The sequence below is a fragment of the Piliocolobus tephrosceles genome, unplaced genomic scaffold (assembly GCF_002776525.5).
Source record: "Piliocolobus tephrosceles isolate RC106 unplaced genomic scaffold, ASM277652v3 unscaffolded_40, whole genome shotgun sequence".
Taxonomy (NCBI): Eukaryota; Metazoa; Chordata; class Mammalia; order Primates; family Cercopithecidae; genus Piliocolobus; species Piliocolobus tephrosceles.
In genome coordinates, this window is record NW_022324309.1 from 2,307,200 (window position 1) to 2,323,391 (window position 16,192).

Sequence of the window (16,192 nt, forward strand, 5' to 3'; positions counted from 1 at the left end):
AGAGGAATCGTTTTTAGGACAAATGGAAGAATCCATTTTGCAGCATCTATGGGAAAACTGTCAGCTCACAAAGAAATATGCACTTACAAAAATACAATAAAAACAATATTTTTTGAAGTTTTATGGTGAATATTTATATCTTATGAGGCAATAATCCTCTTGGAAACCACATTTAAATCCCTTCTCTCCCTTTACTCTGCCTTTGCCTTTTTTCCTCTCCAGTTAGAATCTGAGTCAGTAATGAAGAACTGTTCTGGGACCACACATTTTACAGGTAATGGGTGAAAATATATGCAGATAATAAGCATAAATTGACAAATAAATGAGTAGTTCCCAGTTCTCACACACACACACACACACACACACACACACACACACTGCACTCAAAGGGTTGTTGTGAAGAATAAATAAAATAATGCATACAAAGTACTTAAAATACTTGATAATGTGTGCAAAGTACTGGTATATAGTAAGTTCTCAGTTCATGCCAGGTATTTTACTATTATACAGTAATCACTTTATTATTAAGCTCACTTTTGGCCATAGAGCTATAGAAACAAAATGTAGATAAAGTTGCAGATTGTTCTATGCATTTATTTATTGGATTTTTATAACTCAGAATCTGTATTGCTATTATCATTAACCTGTAAGAATCAGACTAACTCCCAGATGTTACAGTATCTTGATCTCAGAGATTTCATAATTTTTATAAGAAGGCTTGAGCCCAAATAAAAAGCTACCATCCTTTTGTTCCTATTCAATCTATGGGCATTCATTAGAAACTGATTACAGTTCTATTGTCTTTTAATTTTCTATGTTATGAGAAATTTGAAGGAAATGAACAGAAATGAGTTGACTTGTAAAGTTCAGGGAGGAAGGGAATGTAGAAGCACATTGTGGTCTGTGTTCAAAGTGTCACAAGAAAACTCTTGCATCAATTCAAGATATATATTTAGTAGTTATTATGATCGCTAGAGAAGCAAATATTTAGCCCAGAAGAGAATGTTTGGGTTTTTAAAATGTTAATAAATCCATAAACTATGTGAGATTTTTATGGCAACGGATAAAACATAGAAATTATGCTTATACTTGGATGAAGAAATATATAGCCAGAGGCTTTTTTCTCCCCAGCTTTCATAGATTTTTATACTTATATTGACTTTGTTGTTAAACACATTTTCTGCCAGTCAATAACATGTATTGAGTGCCTAATCTAAATTAAGCACTACACTAGGTCGTTGTAAAGAGAGAATTGCATTGATTGACTAGGAATTCAACCAGTGTCTCACTTAAGAGATGAAAATTCTACTACTGTAAAATAATTTACACCATTTTAACAATAATGCTCAAGAAAATTCAACTACAATGAAGTAGAGTTTTTATGGAAAAATTATAAGACTAGTAAAAATTATATTAGGTAGAAAAAAGAAAGATGTGTCTTTATTAACTATTTGCTGTTACTCTAGCTATAATTATTATCAAGTGTTTTGTTCTTTGGACCCATTTTCACCCTTAAAAGTTATTAATGACCCCAGATAACTTTTTAGTGTGGTTATATTTATCAGTGTTTCTCATATTAGAAAATAAAGCTAAAAAAATTTAGAAATAACTATTTATTAGTTTATTTTAAAATAACACTGATTATATAATATAAATTACATATTTTTATGAAAAAACCTATTATATTTCCAAAATTAAAAGTTGGGTGAGAAGATTGGTACTATTTTTACACTCTAAAAATCTCTTTAGTGTCTGGTTTGATAGAATTCATCTGGATTCTCATATCTGCTCCTACATTCAATCTGTTTTAATATATTATTTTGACTAAAATAGATGTGGAAAACTTGACATCACATAGATATATAGTTGAAAAATGGAGGAGTATTTTAATAGTCTTTTAATAGTCTTTTAATATAATTGTGGATTTTCTTCTTTGGTTTTATAACAAAAGTCAACAAGTGGTAGTTTCTTAAATGTTAGGTATAATGTAGAATGGAAAACCATATCAGTAAACTCTTCTTATTCTGTGATTTTTTAAAAATCTACTAGTCTATCTTGAATTGATTTTTTACCTATGCATTATTTTGTAATACTGTTTATTGGTCATTTGGAAAATACTGAGTTTTACAAAAAATGAGTTTTATAGATCTTTCAAAGTTTGACACATTTTATTAAATAGTGTCAAAAATCACATTTGTCAATAACCACTAATCTCTTGAGAATAGTTTATTGGAAGACTATCAAGCTCACTGTGGCACATACGAGTTTTACAAAATTTTAATTTTTGCTTGATAGCTTGAATTTTGTCACTGGCAATAATACTGCCAGTTATTTTCCTTAAAGTGACAACCTTGCTTTATGCATGCGCTTTTGAGAAAAATTCTGCAGAATATCCAAGCCTGAATAATTATAATTTGTCTGTCAGTTGTTTTCTCAAGTAAAAATGGGGTTCCACGAAGAAACAGCCAGTTCAGCTTGCAACTCAAACAGGTACTTCTCCTTGATACAACCTTTGTACTTCATTAGGTGACAAGAAGGGCTTTATCCATACTTCCCATTTTTGCCTCACAAAATTTTTTTTTTTAACTTTTAATCAGACTGGGCAACATGATGAAACTCCATCTCTATTTTTAAAAAATACAAAAAATTAGCCAGGTGTGGTGATGTGCACCTGTAGTCCCAGCTACTCGGAAGGCTGAGGTGGGAGAATCACCTGAGCCCAGGAGGTAGAGAAGTGAGCTTGATAGCACCACTGCTCTCCAGCCTAGGGTGACAGAGTGAGACCCTGTTTCAAAATGAAATAAAATATACCCAAGCATTGAGATTTAACAAAATTAATATTTTTTCCTGCTAAACCAGGAACATTCCTAAGTGAAACTTACATTTGTGTTTCCTGTAAGCGTGTACCAGTGAATAACACATGATGACTAGCACATTTTTGTGCCACTGTCTTGATTCATTCTAAGGCACCAGCAATTTTACCACCAATGCCTTTGTGCCATCAATACAATGTCAACACAGCAAAAAAGACAAAAATGTCTTAATATTCTTATGAAAACAGTTTAACTTTGTAGATTTCCCTGAAAGGGTCTCAGTGACCCCCACGGATTTGAGGATGACATTTTGAGAAACCTAGTCTTCAGAGTTACGTCTTTAATCTTGCCATTGAACAATGAACACATTGTTATTACTGAGCAAATATTTACTCTTAAATATTCTCTCAGCCTGATTTAAGGATAAAGTAGGTATTATACTATGTTGAGCAAATAAAGCTAGTGGATCTAATTACACTTAAAGATACAAACTCTGAAAATGTTTTCATTCCTAGTTTAAATGACCAGGTATCTAATTTTTAAATGAATTTTAATGCATTCTGCTCTTTATTATAAAAGCATTGATTCAATTCACAATATTATTCTATAATATTAATGAACAAAAATTTTACCTATAGTTCTGCATCTGATAATCTGAAATTTTTCATTTAATAATATAGTCTCTTGGATCTGAATTTAAACATTATGCTTTTATCATACATCTGAAATTTCCCTAAATTTCTCATTAGCTAAAAATTGCCTATCTACATCTGAGAACTGAACATAAAAATACATATATGGCATAATTAGAATTTTTCAACTTTATTTTTTTCCTTTTAATATGGATATCTGGGAAGTACTTAATTTGATTAAATTTGTGACAATTTTATATTTGAAACAAAATTTAGAAATTTAGAGTCGAATTTACATTATATAGAATATGACTCCTAATGAAACATAATTAGAACCTGTATTATCATGTGAGAATAAAGCCAAAAATTCTATATTGTTGTTTATAGTAAACATCATATTTTTACATCTCCCTCTATAGTATCATAAAAATAATCTATATAAAAATAAATCTGGCCGGGCGCGGTGGCTCAAGCCTGTAATCCCAGCACTTTGGGAGGCCGAGACGGGCAGATCACGAAGTCAGGAGTTCGAGACCATCCTGGCTAGCACGGTGAAACCCCGTCTCTACTAAAAAATACAAAACCCTAGCCGGGCGAGGTGGCTGGCGCCTGTAGTCCCAGCTACTCGGGAGACTGAGGCAGGAGAATGGCGTAAACCCGGGAGGCGGAGCTTGCAGTGAGCTGAGATCCGGCCACTGCACTCCAGCCTGGGCGACAGAGCGAGACTCCGTCTCAAAAAAATAAAAATAAATAAATAAATAAATAAAAAATAAATCTGTAAGAACACTTTTATTTGTACTGCCCTTTTTATTAATATATAATTTAGTTTTGGGGGAAAATGAGTCAAAACCAAGTAGGGATGTGTGTGTGTGTGTGTGTGTGTGTGTGTGTGTGTGTGTGTGTATGAGAAAGAGTGTGTATTTGAAAAAAATGATAGGTCCTTTCCATCCCAAGAAGACTGTTCATATCTTTATAATTAAGCCCTCAGCTTCTATTCATCAAAATTATGACCAGAGGAAATATAGTTGAACAAAACAAGAAAATACTACTTAAAACCATAAAGCATGGATGAACTCTAGTCCAGTAGTCCCCAACCTTTTTTTGGCACCAGGGACCAGCTTCATGGAAGACAAATTTTCCACAGATGGTGGGGGCAGGGATGGTTTGTGGATAATTGAAGCACATTGTATTTATTGTATACTTTATTTCTATTATTATTACATTGTCATATATAATGAAATAATTATACAACTCACCATAATGTAGAATTAGTGGAGCCCTGAGCTTGCCTTCATACAACTAGATGGTCCCATCTAGGGGTGATGGGACACAATGACAGATCATCAGGCATTAGATTCTCATAAGGAGTGTACAGTCTAGATCTCTCACATGTGCAGCTCACAATAGGGTTTGCCCCCATAAGAATGTAATGCTGCCACTGATCTGACAGGAGGCAGAGCTCAGGTGCTAATGCAGGCAATGGGGAATGGCTGTAAATACAGTTGAAGTTTCACTTGCTCACTTGCCACTCACCTCCTGCTGTGTGGCCTGGTTCCTGACACGCCACCAACTAGTAAGTGTCTGAGGCCTGGGGGTTGGGGGAAACTCCTATGTGAAATGTGTCATACCGATGGCCTTTTTTCTAAATAAAGGATTCAAAATTTGTATCATGAGGTCCAAGACCTCAAAAAGATAGGAGCCATGGTATACAAATTTTAGTTAGAATGAGGCAATCTACACTATATGACCTAGATAAATCGTGTGATTCCAGAGGTCCATATCTGATAATTAAGGTGAACTAAAGATTAAGGATATTAAACATACATACATAACTATGCCTTAAGAATTCACTGAGGAGTTTTATCCATTAATTTTTCCTTTTTTTTTTTTTTTTTTTTTTTTTTGAGACAGAGTCTTGCTTTGTCACCCAGGTTAGAGTACAGTGGTGAGATCTTGACTCACTGCAACCTTCATCTCCTGGGTTCAAGCAATTCTCCTGCCTCAACCTCCCGAGTAGCTGGGATTACAGGCACACACCACCATGTCCGGCTAATTTTTTGTATTTTTTTTAGTAGAGATGAGGTTTCACCATGTTGGCCAGTCTGGTCTCGAACTCCTGACTTTGTGATTTGCCCAACTCGGTCTCCCAAAGTGCTGGAGTTACAGACGTGAGCCACTGCGCCCGGCCCCATCAATTTTTCTTTAAAATTTTTCTTAAATTTTTCTAAAAAATCTAAACTGTCTATGTGTTCTACATTAAAATAACAGAGATTGTTAGGGAAGTTTTTGTTTAAAAAATATCTTTGTATAAAACTAAGCAATAATGAACATAAATCACTTATAAAAATAATTAAATACTAGATTAAATATAAGGAGACTTTATTACCAGTTACACAGTTTCAGTAGATAATTAAATAGGTTTATTATCATATCTAAATTTCTTAGCACTCTTTGGGAAGTGCCCCATGGCTACTAAGAACATTTCTACTTATCAATATTTCCCTGATCATCCTTGCAAGGTGATACATAGTGATGTCCCATTGTCCTATAGAGATTGATAGTATTCTTGGACAAATGTCTTATTTCACAAAGTTATAAATTTGTATTGTAATAAAAGTTTATTTTCCTTGTTAGTAGAATTCTTAATTTTCAAGTGAAAAAATAATTACAAATTTCTGTGCCTTTACTTACCATGCTATCACAAATACACATGTACACACACATACATGCACATACACACACAGGAGTTATTTAATACAGCACAATTTTCCCTTATTTATTAAAATATTCTCTTTCCACAACATTTTTTGCTGATAATTTTCCATTCCCAAACTCAAAACAATTTTTGTATTTCCAAATTTTACAAATATAGACATATCCATAAGATGGTGCTGTATCTTTAATTTAATCTGGTCAGCTACTTGGTGCTATGGTACATCTATTACAAATGTGGTTAAAAGAATGGGTTAGAGTTTAATCTTTAATAAGTCTTATGTCGGGCAGCTGACAATGTAAGTTTAATCAGAAACTCTTTAAGAAACTTTTCCTCACATATCATACAATTGCTAAAGTCTCTTTGTTCTAGATCTAGTTGCCAAGTATAGGCAAAAAATAATAATTAAAATTCTCATTTCAAGTGACATTTTCTGAAGAAGAGCCATTTTGCACATACCATGTTAGACAAATGAAGCAATTGAATTATATACAGTATCAATTTTTACCAAGGTCAAAAGTACTCTTTAAAAGTCCTTCAAAACATCCAATTTCATGGAAATTAGAAATGACATTACATGCAAGCACTTTCTTTCAAATGTCGAATAACTGTAGAGGAATTAACTCAATAATTTTTGTACCTAGCAAGGTTATTTATCCAGTGAGGGAAAGGTAATTTAAGATATGCTAATTATATATTTCTAATATAGGGTGATGCAGTCAGGAGAAGCAATATTTCATTTCCTGTTTGATTATTCTTCATAAACAGATCTAATAAGCTTAAAAACTGGTTATATAATCCTTTATTTCTAAGATGAACAATCTATGTCAAAGGAATAGAAACATTTTGTAATGTAGGTGACAAGGAAAAGCACGATCATGAAAGAAAATATTTGGAGTCATGAAAGACAATGATATCTAGGATGGATGTATCCAAGACAGGAGCCAAATCTTCATCACATAACCACATGAAAATCTCCAATGAAACATTTACTGCTGTGATTTTGAGATATATTTAATTTTATACATTTGTCTTTCAGTTGCTTAGAATGTTTTCTCCCTGTGAACAGAGCCACTTTCTGAATGGCACAATCAATATATCTCTTAATCCAAAATGATGCTATCCAATTTTGCAGAAAAATTTGAATCAATTAGTAGGCATTATGAAGTATTAGTAAGAGACTCCTATATAGCATTATACTGTAGATTGCAAAACCTAATGAGTAGTTATTGTCAAGAACTTTCTATGTTTAAGCTACATTTTCTGTCAGCAAAATATACTGGTCTTTTAAAACATTTAAATAAGAAATAAAAGCAAGTTTAAATAATATTGAGGTTTATGCAAATAAAACTGTACAGCAAAAATCAGATTCATTAAATTTAGAGTAAAAAATGAAAATTAAGAAACTAAAATTAAGTAATTTCATTAACCATTTTAATTAAGATGATCCATCAACTTTTTGACTAATTATTTTTAGACTCCTTTGATCATAAAGTTGGTATCCCATGATACATAAAAAACATTTACATCAATAGTGCCTTTCCACAGACTACTTTCTTTGACAAGGTCATTCTATATTCAGTGGAGAAAAATAGTTTTATGATATATAAGAAATAGCCAATGATACTTAAACAGATTAAGAAGATTAACATTACTGATAAGCTTTGTTTGCCCATTCATTTAAAAAATAGACAAACAAGTGGGGCATGGTTCCTCACACCTGTAATGCCAGCACTTTGGGAGACCGAGGTGGGTGGATCACCTGAGGTCAGGAGTTTGAGACCAACCTAGTCAACATGGTGAAACCTCATCTCTACTAAAAATACAAAAATTAGCCAGGCACAGTGGCAGTTGTCTGTAATCCCAGCTACTCAGGAGGCTGAGGCAGGAGAATCACTTGAACCTGGGAGGCAGAGGTTGTAGTGAGCCGAAATGGCACCACTGCACTCCAGCCTGGGCAACAGAGCAAGACTCCGTCTCAAAAATAAAAAATAAAAACATAGACCAAGAGCATCTGCTGGAAAAATAATACCTTATCAGATGCTTCAGAGGAAATCAAAAAGATGATGTGAGTCTCTTTTTGGAGAGATTGAAGGTACCACAGGGCAGGGGCTGCGTTCAGGAAGTATTCTGATATCAGCTAAAAGACCATGAAGAATGTAAGAAAGCAGCAACATATAAGGAATTCTATTATGGAAATCCCCACAGCTTAATTCATCAGATATTTATGAAGAATTCACTCTGAGTCAGGCACACTGATATGTGGAGGGACAGAATGATAAAGCAAAATAGACAAAATTTCTCCCTCATGGAACATGAAGTTTAGGGAAGAAGATAGATATTAACCTAAAAACCACACAAAGGAACATATAATCCATGCTGAAATAATTTTTATAAAGTAAAAGTTTTAGGGTGCCAATATGACCTAGTTTGGCAGATGGAGGAGAGAAGCAAATAGAGCTTGAGCAGACATTTTAAAGATCAACATGAGGCTGAGGCAGGTAGATCATGAGGTCAGGAGATCGAGATCATCCTGGCCAACATGGTGAAACCCCGTCTCTACTAAAAATACAAAAAAAAAAAAAATTAGCCGGGCAGGGCATGGTGGTAGGCACCTGTAGTCCCAGCTACTCGGGAGACTGAGGCAGGAGAATGGCGTGAATCTGGGAGGCGGAGTTGCAGTGAGCCGAGATCACGCCACTGAACTCCAGCCTGGGTGACAGAGCAAGACTCTTCTCAAAAAAAAAAAAAAAAAAAAAAAAAAAAAGATCAGCATGAGTTGGAGAGTATTTCACAGTATGTCTGGGATTGGCATCAAAATTATTTAGGGTTGGGGTGGGATTGTTGGTGCTATAGATGGAATAGGTTTCACATATATTGTTAATATATGTTTGATAATTTTAATAAATGCTTTAATATACAATATATACATATTAATACTCTATATGTGTGTATATATATATATGCACACATACATAGTCTTTTTTTCTTTCTTTTTTTTTTTGAGACGGAGTCTTACTCTGCCACCCATGCTGGAGTGCAGCGGCGTGATCTCGGCTCCCTGCATGCTTTGCCTCCTGGATTCAAGTGATTCTCCTGCCTCACCTTCCCGGGTAGCTGTGATTACAGGTGCCTGCCACCACGCCCAGCTAATTTTTGTATTTTTAGTAGAGACAGGGTTTCACCATATTAGTCAGGCTGGTCTGGAACTCCTGACCTCAGGTGATCTACCCGCCTTGGCCTCTCAAAGTGCTGGGATTATAGGTGTGAGCCACCGCGCCTGGGCCATATGTAGTCTTTTAGACAGACGGTGGGACATGAATTTTTTTTGTTTGTTTTTGCTTTTGTTTGTTTTGAGACAGAGTTTCACTCTGTTATCCAGGATGGAGTGCAATGGCATGACCTTGGCTTACTGCAACCTCCACCTCCTGGGTTCAAGTCATTCTTATGCCTCAGCCTCCAGAGTAGCTGGGATTACAGACTTGTGCCACCACATCCGACTAATTTTTGTACTTTTAGTAGAGACAGGGTTTTGCCATGTTGGCCAGGCTGGTCTCAAACCCCTGACCTCAGATGATCTGCCTACCTTGGCCTTCCAAAGTGCTGGGATTACAGACATGAGCCACCCTGCCCAGCCAGCTGAGACTTGCTTGAAGGCCCTGAGGCAAGAAGAAACTTGGTTTGTTCTAAGTTTCTGAAAGAAAACCAGAGTGACTGGAAAACAGAGGACTTAATGCAGACATTGTAGGGCCTACAGACCATACTAAAGGCTTTGGCCTTTATCCTAAGAGCAATGATTGGTGTTAGGCATCAGAGTTATATTCGTTTGTTTCATTTTTAATAATGAAAATCATTCAGGTTGTACTGTAGAGATTAGAAGAATACAAGAATAGGTAAAAGCAATATAAATGGAGGAAATGAAATGACTGGAAAGAAATATAGGATATACAATTGGAGTAACTTGATGAAGAAATTGATATTAGGTAAAAACGAGAGGAAGATATTAAGAATGTGTCCCAAATGTTTGAGTTTCTGCAACTTTGGACTTGTTTTAAATTAAAATATTTGTTTTTATTAGATTTCAAAAAAAAAAAAAAAACCTCTTTAATCTTGGTATCTTTCTCATGTTATAGAAACTTGACCAATTCATTTTTTTTCTTGTTTAAAAGATGTATTTACCTACTATAGTGCTAAATTTTTCCCATTTAGCTTCAGTTTCATCTGGAGTCTGAGGGACATAAAATTAGGTAAGCTTTGATTAATAGGGTAAAATGAGCTTTAATACTCTGGATCCTGTCCAGGTGCAGTGGCTCTTGCCTCCTGTAATCCTAAAACTTTGGGAGGCTGAGGTGAGGTGAGGTGGTGTGTGTGGAGGGTAGGGGAGTGGAGTAATCCCTTGAGCCCAGGAGTTTGAGACCTGCTTGGGGAACATAGTTACATGGTGAGACCCCATCTTTATATAAAAGAAAGAAAAATAATAATACTGTAGATCCTGCTAAGAAATCCAAGATATGAATTATATTTATATTTCTGTTATTTATTTCTCTTCTATTATCTTATATATTTTCTAAGTCAAGAGTTGCAAACATATGGTCATTTGGCAGATAAAATACATATTCAAGAAATAAAGAAGTCGGCCGGGCGTGGTGGCTCAAGCCTGTAATCCCAGCACTTTGGGAGGCCGAGACGGGCGGATCACGAGGTCAGGAGATCGAGACCATCCTGGCTAACACGGTGAAACCCCGTCTCTACTAAAAAAATACAAAAAGTTAGCCGGGCGTGGTGGTGGGCGCCTGTAGTCCCAGCTACTCCGGAGGCTGAGCCAGGAGAATGGCGTGAACCTGGGAGGCGGAGCTTGCAGTGAGCCGAGATGGTGCCACTGCACTGCAGCCTGGGCGACAGAGCAAGACTCCTTATTTAAAAAAAAAGAAAGAAAAAGAAATAAAGAAGTCATTATGAAAATCTACAGCAAAAATGAGATGATTGATCTTTTCCTTTTATTCTTTCAATATTGTGTGTTTAGTCTATAATTTTTAATATACTCATGACACTGATAGATTGTATTACTAGCACATATTAACTGGAGGCCAGAAATGGTTCAGTAGCTATTTAAAAATTTTAGCTGAGACAGAAGGAGTTTTACCTGAAACTCTCACTAGAGAATATCTGTCACAGGATGAGGCACTCACGACAATGAAGGATACTTAAGTAAAATTTATTGCTTCCAGATCGTTAGTCAGTTTTATGTCAGTGATGCAATACTGTTCAAATGTTCCAGTTTAGCATTTTAACAAGAAAGTTTGGAGCTGAAATAACCCTTTAACTACACCACTGAAAATGTTCTCAGGAAATCATCAGAGATGTTTTCACATAAAAAGGCAGCCTATGTTATAACAGAAAGTAGAATAAGTTAGATAATATCTCTAGTGTGATTTTTTTTCTGCAATTTGATGTTTATCTTATGTAGGAGTAAAACTCTAACCATAGCCCTGACCTGAATCCTAGTGAATTAAATGCAAATGTCTTAAAAGTAAGACATCTCATTAGAGTATATCTTCCTTTATGGTAAACAAAGAAGGAAAAACGATAAATGGACCTTTTCTTCCTAATACAGTGACCAACTTTCCAATCCAGATGATCATTTGACCGTATTCTAAACTATCTGGATTTTTATAAATGAAGCCCAAGTTTTTAAAACTGCAGAACAAATATTAAAATCAAATAGCTGCCCACTAATAAAACACTCTAGACCAGAAGCCTCCTAATATAAGACTGCAACAACTGTCTCATTTAATGTTAGGTTTTACAGAACATTAGTTTGGATAGTAAAGGTGGGAAACACACACCCTCTTCTGTCAAACACAAAAGTAAGAGGAAGCAAATTCCTGGGCTTTTTTCCCAATTATTGTCAAGAATGAAAGTCAATTACTTCCCTAGTTATAAACATACTTTGTATTTTGTTATTTATGAGCTGAAGATACTATTTTTAAAACATTAATTTCAATTTAATTTCACAAATATTTACTGAACACCTGCTACACGGCCCACACAGTTCTAGGCACTGAGGATACAGCAGAAAACAAAACAGACTTTTAAAAAATCTTGCATATGCATAACACTTTTAACATTTTCAAAGAACTTCTATGGCCATCACTTTATTATATTTTTTTTACAATACTCTTGTAAAGAAAGCACAGAGAGATTAAAATGATTTGGCAAGGTTTAGATCAGTAGTTCATAGACAATCTCTTAATTACAGACTTATAACTTTCTTCTGAGTTATAGACCTGTACTTCATTCATCAACTGATTAGTTTTACTTGGTTGTCTGAAATATAGCTAATTATCTCTGGTATTAGTAGCAATGTGGTACAGAAGTTGTACCTATATTGCCAGAGCTCAAATCCTTTCTGCCACTTAGGTGGCTGAATAATACAGCACCCTAAAACTCAGTGGAATAAAGAACAATCAACGGTGTATTCTCTCTCTCTTGTTTGTGGGTAACAAGGCCAGGCTATGCTCTAAGTTACAAGTTAGTTCCAGATCTGCTCCACCTGTCTTTCATCTCTTTTTGACCAGTAGGTTATATAGGGCAGGTTCTTCTCTTGGTGATGGCAGATGCCAAAGAGGAGAACCCATTGCTGCATGCATTATTTCAAGGCTGCTTGTGTCATCTCCACTAACATCCTATTGGACAAAGCAAATCACATGGGCAAGCCCAAAGTCGTTCTCAATAAAGGGATAGAAAAGTACACTCTGTCCGCTAGGAGGCCAAAGTCGGTCACATGACCAAACTAAGCATCACTGGGATGGAGAAGTGAGAGGAAGAGAAAGTGGATATTTTTGAAGAATAATCTCCCATAGGGGCCTTAACATTTCATGCCTCAGTTTATCCCTGTGCAAAACTCTCATAAGGTTGCTGTGAGAATTCAGCAAAGCATTTAGGATGCTTGGCACATGGTGAATGCTAAGTAAATAGTAGGCATTACTATTTCTGTGTATCTCTGCTCATTAAATGGGATCCCCAGCTCCAGGCCTCTCAGATCCATCCTGTTTCCTTTCATATCAATCCCTTTGTCATGGGAAGCACATTTGTTTGGCCCAAGACGAAATGTTTACACTTAGGTGAGGTTACCTCTAGTGAATGTATCAGTAAAATGACTCATCTATAAGGGAAGTTCTCTTAGGTAAATCATACACATTTCCCCTTTTATTTAAGGCATATATCTTCATTACACTTTGTGATCCAGAGATTGCAAGCACTCAAATGTTCTACTGAATAAAGTAAATATTTATATCTGCAATGAATGAGTTTCTTTTTTGAAAGAAGACAAATGGGATTGTAATAAAGATAACCTAATTCAAATGGCACCATGTTTGTGAAGTGTTCTCAACTTCCCTAGGAAGTTAACTTCCTACCTCTTTAATTGCCAATATATTTTTTCAAAACTTTTATTACAGCATTGACTAGATTATACAAGATGTGATTTTATACCTTTCTTCCTAAGTGAAAACTTCTAAGAAATAGTTTCTTATTTCTGTCTCATTCCTAACACAGCACATGACACAAAGTAGGTGATCAATAACATTCATTAGCTAGAAATAGGGACAAGACAGAGATGGAACCTAGTAAATAATCATTGGATTTCACTTTTTCTCTACTTCTAACAATGATGCTTACTAAAAGATACAATTCATTCTTCGTAAATTATGCCTCAATAAATTTGGATTTTAAAAAGAGGCTCCCAAAAGGCAAGGGATGAATGCTTTTTATTAATAGAATATGATATTTATTGCAAAATGGATATAAATTATTAATAATATTGCTGAACACTTTTTAAAAACAAACTTTGACTAGTACTAGAAAATTCACATTGTACAGAAGAATTTGGAAGGTAACATAAAATAGCCTTTTCAACAAATGCTGCTGGAACAACTGGATGCCCATATAACAAATGAACAGCCATCCTCTCACACCATATACAAAAATTAACATAAAATGGATGATAGGCCTAAAGCAAAGCTAAATCTATAAGATTTCTGGAAGAAAACATAGGAGAAAAATCTTTCTGACCTTGGGTTATGCAAAGATTTTAGATAATATGCATGAACAAATGAAACATAAAATAGAAAATGAATAAATATCTTTATCAAAATTAAAAATGATTTTTCCTAAGAAGAAACTATTAAGGAAATGAAAAGACTTACAGATTGAAAGAAAATAGTCATAACACATATATTTGACAAAACATTTAGAATATACAATGAACAATTACAATTCATTAATAACAAGTCAAATTACCCAATTTAAATATAGACAGATGTATTTAAACAGTTATGTCACAAAAGAAAATATACAAATAGCACATACACCCATGAAAAGATGCTCAACATCATTCACCTTTAGAGGGAATGCAGATTAAAACCATGAGATAGTACTATATATCTATTTAAATGAAAATTTTAACAAGACTAATAATACCAAGTATTGGTGAGAATGGGGGTGCAACTAGAACATACACTCTACCGAAGGGTATGTAAAATGACACAACCACTTTGCAAAACCATTTGGCAGTTTATTATACAGTTAGACATATAATTACCATATGATCCATCAATTATCCTAAGTATTTACCAAAGAAAATGAAACAGTGTTCATATACAGACTTGTTTAAGAATGCTTAGATCAAAATTATTTGTATTTAACTAAACGTTAAAAGTTATCTAGGCCGGGCGCGGTGGCTCAAGCCTGTAATCCCAGCACTTTGGGAGGCCGAGACGGTCGGATCACGAGGTCAGGAGATCGAGACCATCCTGGCTAACACGGTGAAACCCCGTCTCTACTAAAAATACAAAAAACTAGCCGGGCGAGGTGGCGGGCGCCTGTAGTCCCAGCTACTCGGAGGCTGAGGCAGGAGAATGGCGTAAACCCGGGAGGCGGAGCTTGCAGTGAGCTGAGATCTGGCCACTGCACTCCAGCTCGGGCGACAGAGCAAGACTCCGTCTCAAAAAAAAAAAAAAAAAGAAAAAGAAAAAGAAAAAGTTATCTAAACATTCATCAACAGATGGATACATTAAAAAAGGAGTATACATATGTATGTACAATGGAATGTTATTCAGCAACAAAAAGGAATGAACTACTGATACATGCAACATACATGAAAATGTCATGAGTGAAAGAAGCTAGAATCAAGAAGTACATCTATATGTACGTATAGATACTCTATTTACATAAAATTTTAGAAATTGCAAACTAGCCTGTTATGACAGAAGGCAGGTCAATGTTTGCTTGAGGCAAAGGGTAGAGGAATAGATTAATTAACAGGGGTTATAAGAAATATTTGAGGGATTATGAAAACATTCTGTGTCTTGATTTCTAACAGTAGTGTCATAGATGCATGTATTTGTCAAAACTCAGCAAATTGTATGGTTCATATGGGTGCAGTTCACCATTTGTAAATTATACCCAAAAAAGTTGACTTATAAAATAAAAAGAATAGACATTTTATTAGCAGATAATATTTATTACAATATCGGGGAAAACCCCACCCCTGATACTCAACGTGGGTTCTTTTCTATTTCCCTAAGTGTCAGCTGGTCTGAGAAATAAAGGGAAAGAGTACAAAAGAGAGAGATTTTAAAGCTGGGTGTCCAGGGGAGACATCACATGTTGGCAGCTTCCATGGTGCTCCCTGAGCCGTAAAACCAGCAAGTTTTTATTAGCAATTTTCAAAGGGGAGGGAGTACACAAATAGGTGGTGGGTCACAGAGATCACATGCTTCAGGGGTGACAAAAGATCACAAGGCAGGAGGTCAGGGCGAGATCACAAGGTCAGGGTGAAACTAGAATCACTAACGAACTTCCATGTCCAGCTATGCATGCATTGTCATTGATAAACAAGGTTCAAGAGCAGAGAATCGATCTGACTATAATTTGCCAGGCTGGAATTTCCTAATCCTAGCAAGCCTGGGAGCGCTGCAGGAGACTAGGGCATGTTTCATCCCTATCTACATGTGCACAAAGGTAGACACTTT